The sequence below is a fragment of the Oncorhynchus kisutch genome, unplaced genomic scaffold (genome assembly GCF_002021735.2).
Source record: "Oncorhynchus kisutch isolate 150728-3 unplaced genomic scaffold, Okis_V2 scaffold4016, whole genome shotgun sequence".
NCBI classification, from domain to species: Eukaryota; Metazoa; Chordata; class Actinopteri; order Salmoniformes; family Salmonidae; genus Oncorhynchus; species Oncorhynchus kisutch.
Genome location: NW_022265961.1, coordinates 129292 through 137500, shown reverse-complemented (window position 1 = coordinate 137500; position 8209 = coordinate 129292). Strand labels below are relative to the sequence as shown.

Here is an 8209-nt window from a genome sequence, read left to right as displayed (position 1 = left end):
ACAGAGTCAGTGGGGGAGGTTATATACAGGGGGCACCGGTACATGAGTCAGTGGGGAGGTTATATACAGGGGGCACCGGTACTGAGTCAGTGTGGAGGTTATATACAGGTGGTACCGGTACTGAGTCAATGTGGAGGTTATATACAGGGGGTACCGGTACTGAGTGAATGTGGAGGTTATATACAGGGGTACCGGTACTGAGTCAGTGTGGGAGGTTAGTATACAGGGGGGTACCGGTACTGAGTCAGTGTGGAGGGTTCTATACAGGGGGTACCGGTACTGAGTCAATGTGGAGGTTATATACAGGGGTACCGGTACTGAGTCAGTGTGGAGGTTATATACAGGGGGTACCGGTACTGAGTCAATGTGGAGGTTATATACAGGGGGTACCGGTACTGAGTCAGTGTGGAGGTTATATACAGGGGTACCGGTACTGAGTCAGTGTTGAGGTTATATACAGGGGGTACCGGTACTGAGTCAATGTGGAGGTTATATACAGGTTACCGGTACTGAGTCAGTGTGGAGGTTATATACAAGGGGGTACTGGTACTGAGTCAGTGTGGAGGTTATATACAGGGGGTACCGGTACTGAGTCAGTGTGGAGGTTATATACAGGGGGTACCAGTACAGAGTCAATGTGGAGGCTATATACAGGGGGTACCAGTACAGAGTCAGTGTGGAGGCTATATACAGAGGGTACCGGTACTGAGTCAGTGTGGAGGTTATATACAGGTGGTACCGGTACTGAGTCAGTGTGGAGGCTATATACAGGTGGTACCGGTACTGAGTCAATGTGGAGGTTATATACAGGGGGTACCGGTACTGAGTCAATGTGGAGGCTATATACAGGGGGTACCGGTACTGAGTCAATGTGGAGGTTATATACAGGGGGCACCAGTACAGAGTCAGTGTGGAGGTTATATACAGGGGGTACCGGGACTGAGTCAGTGTGGAGGTTATATACAGGGGGTACCAGTACTGAGTCAGTGTGGAGGTTATATACAGGGGGTACCGGTACTGAGTCAGTGTGGAGGTTATATACAGGGGGTACCAGTACTGAGTCAGTGTGGAGGTTATGTACAGGGGGTACCGGTACTGAGTCAGTGTGGAGGCTATATACAGGGGGTACCGGTACAGAGTCAGTGTGGAGGCTATATACAGGGGGGTACCGGTACTGAGTCAGTGTGGAGGTTATATACAGGGGGGTACCAGTACAGAGTCAATGTGGAGTCTATATACAAGGGGGTACCGGTACAGAGTCAATGTGGAGGTTATATACAGGGGGTACCGGTACTGAGTCAGTGTGGAGGTTATATACAGGGGTACCAGTACAGAGTCAGTGTGGAGGTTATATACAGGGGGTACCGGTACTGAGTCAGTGTGGAGGTTATATACAGGGGGGCACCGATACTGAGTCAGTGTACCCCACAGGTTAGTTGAGGTAATTTGTACATGTAGGTGGGGGCGAGGTGACATTTCCGTGGATGGCTTTACATTTGGGTGGATGTCTGTGGGATATTTGGGTGTCAATTTGTACTGTGTATGTGTATATTTGAGTGTGTATTTTGTGTGTAATTGTACTGTTTGTGTATATTTGGGGTTTCCCAGGTATATCCCCAGGGGCCACCCGGTGTCTGTCCATTTGTACTTCCTGTCAGACGTGTTCAAGGCTACCTGGTTCGTCAACATGCTAGTAACCTAGCAAACCAGCCAGCTAGAGACCCTAGAGACTTGGGTCTCCATAGCAACCACTTCACCCTGGCCCCGGCCAAACCAACACACTCAACAGACTACAGTTTGCAGAGGTGAGACATGCACCCACGCACGTACACACACATACACTTTAAATGTAACCTATCCCTGGTACCTGGGAGAGAGAGAGATGGTGGGTTCTGTCCCTAGCTGAAACAGGCTTTGGTACCTGAGAGAGAGAGAGAGAGGAGAGAGAGAGAGAGAGAGAGAGAGAGGAGAGAAGAGAGAGAGAGTTAGAGAGAGAGAGAGAGGAGAGAGAGAAAGAGAGAGAGTTAGAGGAGAGAGAGAGAGAGAGAAGTTAGAGAGAGAGAGAAGAGAGAGAGAGAGAGAAAGAGAGAGAGAGTTAGAGAGAGAGAGAGGAGAGAGGAGAAAGAGAGAGTTGAGAGGAGAGAGGAGAAAGAAGAGAGAGAAAGAGGGGGAGAGAGGAAAGAAGAGAAGAGAGAAGAGAGAGAGAGAAAGAGAGAGAGAGAAAGAGAGGGAGCAGAGAGAAAAAGAGAGGGAGGGGGAGAGAGAAGAGAGAAGAGAGAGAAAGAGAGAGAGAGAAAGAGAGAGGAGAGAGAAGAGAGAGAGAGAGAGAGAGAGAGAGAAAGAGAGAAGAGAGGAGAGAGAGAGAGAGAGAGAGAGAGAGAGAGAGAGAGAGAGAGAGAGAGAGAGAGAGAGAGAGATGGTGGTTCTGTCCCCGCTGAAAACAGGCTTTGGTACCTGAAGAGAGAGAGAGAGATGGTGGTTTCTGTCCCCACTGAAACATGCTTTGGTACCTGAGAGAGAGAGAGATGGTGGTTCTGGTTCTGTCCCCACTGAAACAGACTTTGGTACCTGAGAGAGAGAGATGGTGGTTCTGTCCCCGCTGAAACAGGCTTTGGTATCTGAGAGAGAGAGAGAGATGGTGGTTCTGTCCCCACTGAAACAGGCTTTGGTACCTGGGAGAGAGAGAGAGAGAGAGAGAGAGAGAGAGAGAGAGAGAGAGAGAGAGAGAGAGAGAGATGGTGGTTCTGTCTGTCCTCACTGAAACAGGCTTTGGTACCTGAGAGAGAGAGAGATGGTGGCTCTGTCCCCACTGAAACAGGCTCTGAGTCACTATTTGTTAAGTGTCTTTATTGTCAGGTTGCTGCTGCCCCCTGGGGATGACATGTGGTACTGGATGTGTCCTGTCACGCTGTCGCTGGAACACTAATTTAATTACCATTTGTTAATTAACAGGGAAGTCGTTAAAAAAATCAAGTAGTGCACAGGCTGCCATTCAGGGACTTAGTTTCCACCTGGTTATCCTGCTGGAATCCTTCACACGATTCTCTCTCTCCTCTCTCTACAGTATCTCTGTTTTCATTCAAATCAACCCTCTGTTTCTTGATCTCTCTCAATAAATCTTTCACACGATTCTCTCTCTCTCTCTCTCTCTACAGTATCTCTGTTTTCATTCAAATCAACCCTCTGTTTCTTGATCTCTCTCAATAAATCTTTCACACGATTCTCTCTCTCTCTCTCTCTCTACAGTATCTCTGTTTTCAATTCAAATCAACCCTCTGTTTCTTGATCTCTCTCAATAAATCTTTCACACGATTCTCTCTCTCTCTCTCTCTCTACAGTATCTCTGTTTTCATTCAAATCAACCCTCTGTTTTCTTGATCTCTCTCAATAAATCTTTCACACGATTCTCTCTCTCTCTCTACAGTATCTCTGTTTTCAATTCAAATCAACCCTCTGTTTCTTCAATATCTCTCTTTCTCTGTCCTCCCTCCCCTCAGGTGGGTACAGACTGGGACGCCAAAGAGAGAATCTTCAGGAACTTCGGAAGCCTCCTGGGCCCACGGAGGAAGCCGGTTGCCATGCAACGCTGGGGCCGGGGACAGAACGTCACGGTAACCGTCGTCTGGTGGACCCCACCAACGTCATAGCCGCCACGTACGACATCCTGGTGGACGGCGGGACAGAGTACACACACTACACCCCCGCCCCCGTTAACCGTGCCGTTACGACCCGGCGTGTGGACGCTGCGTGTGTTACATCACTGGAACCTGCTGGCCTCCACCAGCTTTGTGGTTTCACCTCTGGAGCACCACGGCCAGCAGCCTATACGCCAGGGTAAACCACACACACACACACACACACACGGTCACTGGACTGAGGACTAGAACCTGGACACCTCGATATACATCACCTGGAACACACTAACACACACCAAACCACACCACACACACACACACCAAACCACACACACACACATTCCAGCCTATACGCCAGGGTAAACACGCACACACACACACACTGGACTGAGGACTAGAACCTGGACACCTCGATATACAATCACCTGGAACACACTAACACACACACCAAACCACACACACACACACACACCAACCACACACACACACATTCACAGCCTATACGCAGGGTAACACGCACACACACACACACTGGACTGAGGACTAGAACCTGGACACCTCGATATACATCACCTGGAACACACTAACACACACCAAACCACACACACACACATTCACAGCCTATACGCCAGGGTAAACAACACACACACACACACACACACACACAACACCACCACACACACACACACACACACACACACACATTCCAGCCTATCCTGTAACACCTATATGGAATTTAAATAATTGGGATCTCCCTTTTCGCCCCTCCCTCCTCCCCTGTCTCCTCCCTCTCCCCTCCTTCCTTCCTTCCTTCCTTCCTTCCTTCCTTCCTTCCTTCCTTCCTTCCTTTTCCTTCCTTCCTTCCTTCCTTCTTCCTCCCCCCCACCCTCCTTCCTTCCCCCCCCCCTCCTCCTCTCTCCCCCCCCCCCCCTCCCCTCTCTCCTCTCCTTCCTTCCTCTCCTTCCTCTCCTTCTTCCTTCCCCCCCCCCGCCACCCCTCTCTAGAAGACACAGTGAAGCTCCACAGCGGGCCGGTCCGTAACTCCTACATGGATCAGAGTTTCCACGGCCTCAACCCCATCCTCAACCTCCCGTGCACCTTGGACAGGTGGAGGAGGCGGAGTTTAAAGCGTCACTGACAGGGGCGGAGCTCCAGAGCTGGGTGGACCATCTCCTGGCAGGGGTGTGGTCTGCAGCGGACGTGTGTTCTCAGGGTCCTAGCTCCTGTCCCGTTATGCAGCGGTGTCGGGAGACGGGATGGNGAGAGAGAGAGAGAGAGATGGTGGTTCGTCCCACGGAAACAGGCTTTGGTACCTGAGAGAGAGAGAGATGGTGGTTCTGTCCACACTGAAACAGAGGACTTTGGTACCTGAGAGAGAGAGATGGTGGTTCTGTCCCCGCTGAAACAGGCTTTGGTATCTGAGAGAGAGAGAGAGATGGTGGTTCTGTCCCCACTGAAACAGGCTTGGTACCTGGGAGAGAGAGAGAGAGAGAGAGAGAGAGAGAGAGAGAGAGAGAGAGAGAAGAGAGAGAGAGAGAGATGTGGTTCTGTCCTCACTGAAACAGGCTTTGGTACTGAGAGAGAGAGAGATGGTGGCTCTGTCCCCACTGAAACAGGCTCTGAGTCACTATTTGTTAAGTGTCTTTATTGTCAGGTTGCTGCTGCCCCCTGGGGATGACATGTGGTACTGGATGTGTCCTGTCACGCTGTCGCTGGAACACTAATTAATTACCATTGTAATTAACAGGGAAGTCGTTAAAAAATCAAGTAGTGCACAGGCTGCCATTCAGGGGACTTAGTTTCCACCTGGTTATCCTGCTGGAAATCCTTCACACGATTCTCTCTCTCTCTCTCTACAGTATCTCTGTTTTCATTCAAATCAACCCTCTGTTTCTTGATCTCTCTCAATAAATCTTTCACACGATTCTCTCTCTCTCTCTCTCTCTACAGTATCTCTGTTTTCATTCAAATCAACCCTCTGTTTCTTGATCTCTCTCAATAAATCTTTCACACGATTCTCTCTCTCTCTCTCTCTACAGTATCTCTGTTTTCATTCAAATCAACCCTCTGTTTCTTGATCTCTCTCAATAAATCTTTCACACGATTCTCTCTCTCTCTCTCTCTCTACAGTATCTCTGTTTTCATTCAAATCAACCCTCTGTTTCTTGATCTCTCTCAATAAATCTTTCACACGATTCTCTCTCTCTCTCTACAGTATCTCTGTTTTCATTCAAATCAACCCTCTGTTTCTTCAATATCTCTCTTTCTCTGTCCTCCCTCCCCTCAGGTGGGTACAGACTGGGACGCCAAAGAGAGAATCTTCAGGAACTTCGGAAGCCTCCTGGGCCCCACGGAGGAGCCGGGTGCCATGCAACGCTGGGGCCGGGGACAGAACGTCACGGTAACCGTCGTCTGGGTGGACCCCACCAACGTCATAGCCGCCACGTACGACATCCTGGTGGACGGCGGGACAGAGTACACACACTACCGGCCCCCGTTAACCGTGCCGTTACGACCCGGCGTGTGGACGCTGCGTGTGTTACATCACTGGAACCTGCTGGCCTCCACCAGCTTTGTGGTTTCACCTCTGGAGCACCACGGCCAGCAGCCTATACGCCAGGGTAAACCACACACACACACACACACACACGGTCACTGGACTGAGGACTAGAACCTGGACACCTCGATATACATCACCTGGAACACACTAACACACACCAAACCACACACACACACACACACCAAACCACACACACACACATTCACAGCCTATACGCCAGGGTAAACACGCACACACACACACACTGGACTGAGGACTAGAACCTGGACACCTCGATATACATCACCTGGAACACACTAACACACACCAAACCACACACACACACACACACCAAACCACACACACACACATTCACAGCCTATACGCCAGGGTAAACACGCACACACACACACACTGGACTGAGGACTAGAACCTGGACACCTCGATATACATCACCTGGAACACACTAACACACACCAAACCACACACACACACATTCACAGCCTATACGCAGGGTAAACACACACACACACACACACACACACACACACACACACACACACACACACACACACACACACACACACATTCACAGCCTATCCTGTAACACCTATATGGAATTTAAATAATTGGGATCTCCCTTTCGCCCCTCCCTCCCCTCCCCTGTCTCCTCCCCTCCCCTCCTTCCTTCCTTCCTTCCTTCCTTCCTTCCTTCCTTCCTTCCTTCCTTCCTTCCTTCCTTCCTTCCTTCCTTCCTTCCCCCCCCACCCCTCCTTCCTTCCCCCCCCCCTCCTCTCCCCCCCCCCCCCCCTCCCCTCCTCTCCTCTCCTTCCTTCCTCTCCTTCCTCTCCTTCCTTCCTCCCCCCCCCCACCCCTCTCTAGAAGACACAGTGAAGCTCCACAGCGGGCCGGTCCGTAACTCCTACATGGATCAGAGTTTCCACGGCCTCAACCCCATCCTCAACCTCCCAGTGCACCTTGGACAGGTGGAGGAGGCGGAGTTTAAAGCGTCACTGACAGGGGCGGAGCTCCAGAGCTGGGTGGACCATCTCCTGGCAGGGGTGTGGTCTGCAGCGGACGTGTGTTCTCAGGGTCCTAGCTCCTGTCCCGTTATGCAGCGGTGTCGGGAGACGGGATGGAGCGCGCTCAGTCCCGACCCGAAGTCTGATCTGGGTCCCCCCAGAGGGAACGGACGGATTAGGTAGCACCGTCGCCACGGCTACTGCTACAGCCAACCAATGGCTTGGAGGATGAACTGACGGGAAACGTTTTAGTGAGATAGTCTGCTGCATTCTAAATTGCTCCTCCATTTCCTGTATACTGAGTGGACAAAACATTAAGAACACCTGTTGTATCCATGACTGACCAGGTGAATCCAGGGGAAAGATATGATCCCTTATTGATGTTACTTGTTAAATCCACTTCAATCAGTGTAGATGAAGGGGAGGAGACCTGGTTAAAGAAGGATTTTTAAGCCTTGAGACGATAGAGACATGGATTGTGTATGTGTGCCATTCAGAGGGTGAATGGTAGTAGGTGCCAGACACACCGGTTTGTGTCAAGAACTGCAATGTTGCTGGGTTTTTCACACTCAACAGTTTCCTTTGTGTATCAAGAATGGTCCACCACCTAAAGGACATCCAGCCAACTGGACACAACTGTGGGAAGTATTGGAGTCAACATGGGCCAGCATCCCTGTGGAAGGCCTTCAACACCTTGTAGAGTCAACATGGACCAGCATCCCTGTGGAACGCTTTCAACACCTTGTAGAGTCAACATGGGCCAGCATCCCTGTGGAAGGCTTTCAACACCTTGTAGAGTGAACATGGGCCAGCATCCCTGTGGAACGCTTTCAACACCTTGTAGAGTCAACATGGGCCAGCATCCCTGTGGAACCCTTTCAACACCTTGAAGAGTCAACATGGACCAGCATCCCTGTGGAACGCCTTCAACACCTTGAAGAGTCAACGCCCAGACAAATTGAGGCTGTTCTGAGGGCAATATTAGGAAGGTGTTCTTAAATGTTTTGTACACT

The 8209-nt window shown here is 50.6% G+C and overlaps 1 pseudogene; it reads left to right on the top strand.

Moving 5' to 3' along the window:
- The window catches only part of LOC109886391 (xylosyltransferase 1-like), a 64102-nt pseudogene extending 56530 nt beyond the window's left edge, over window positions 1-7572 (top strand).
- The last annotated feature ends 637 nt before the right edge of the window (window positions 7573-8209 follow it).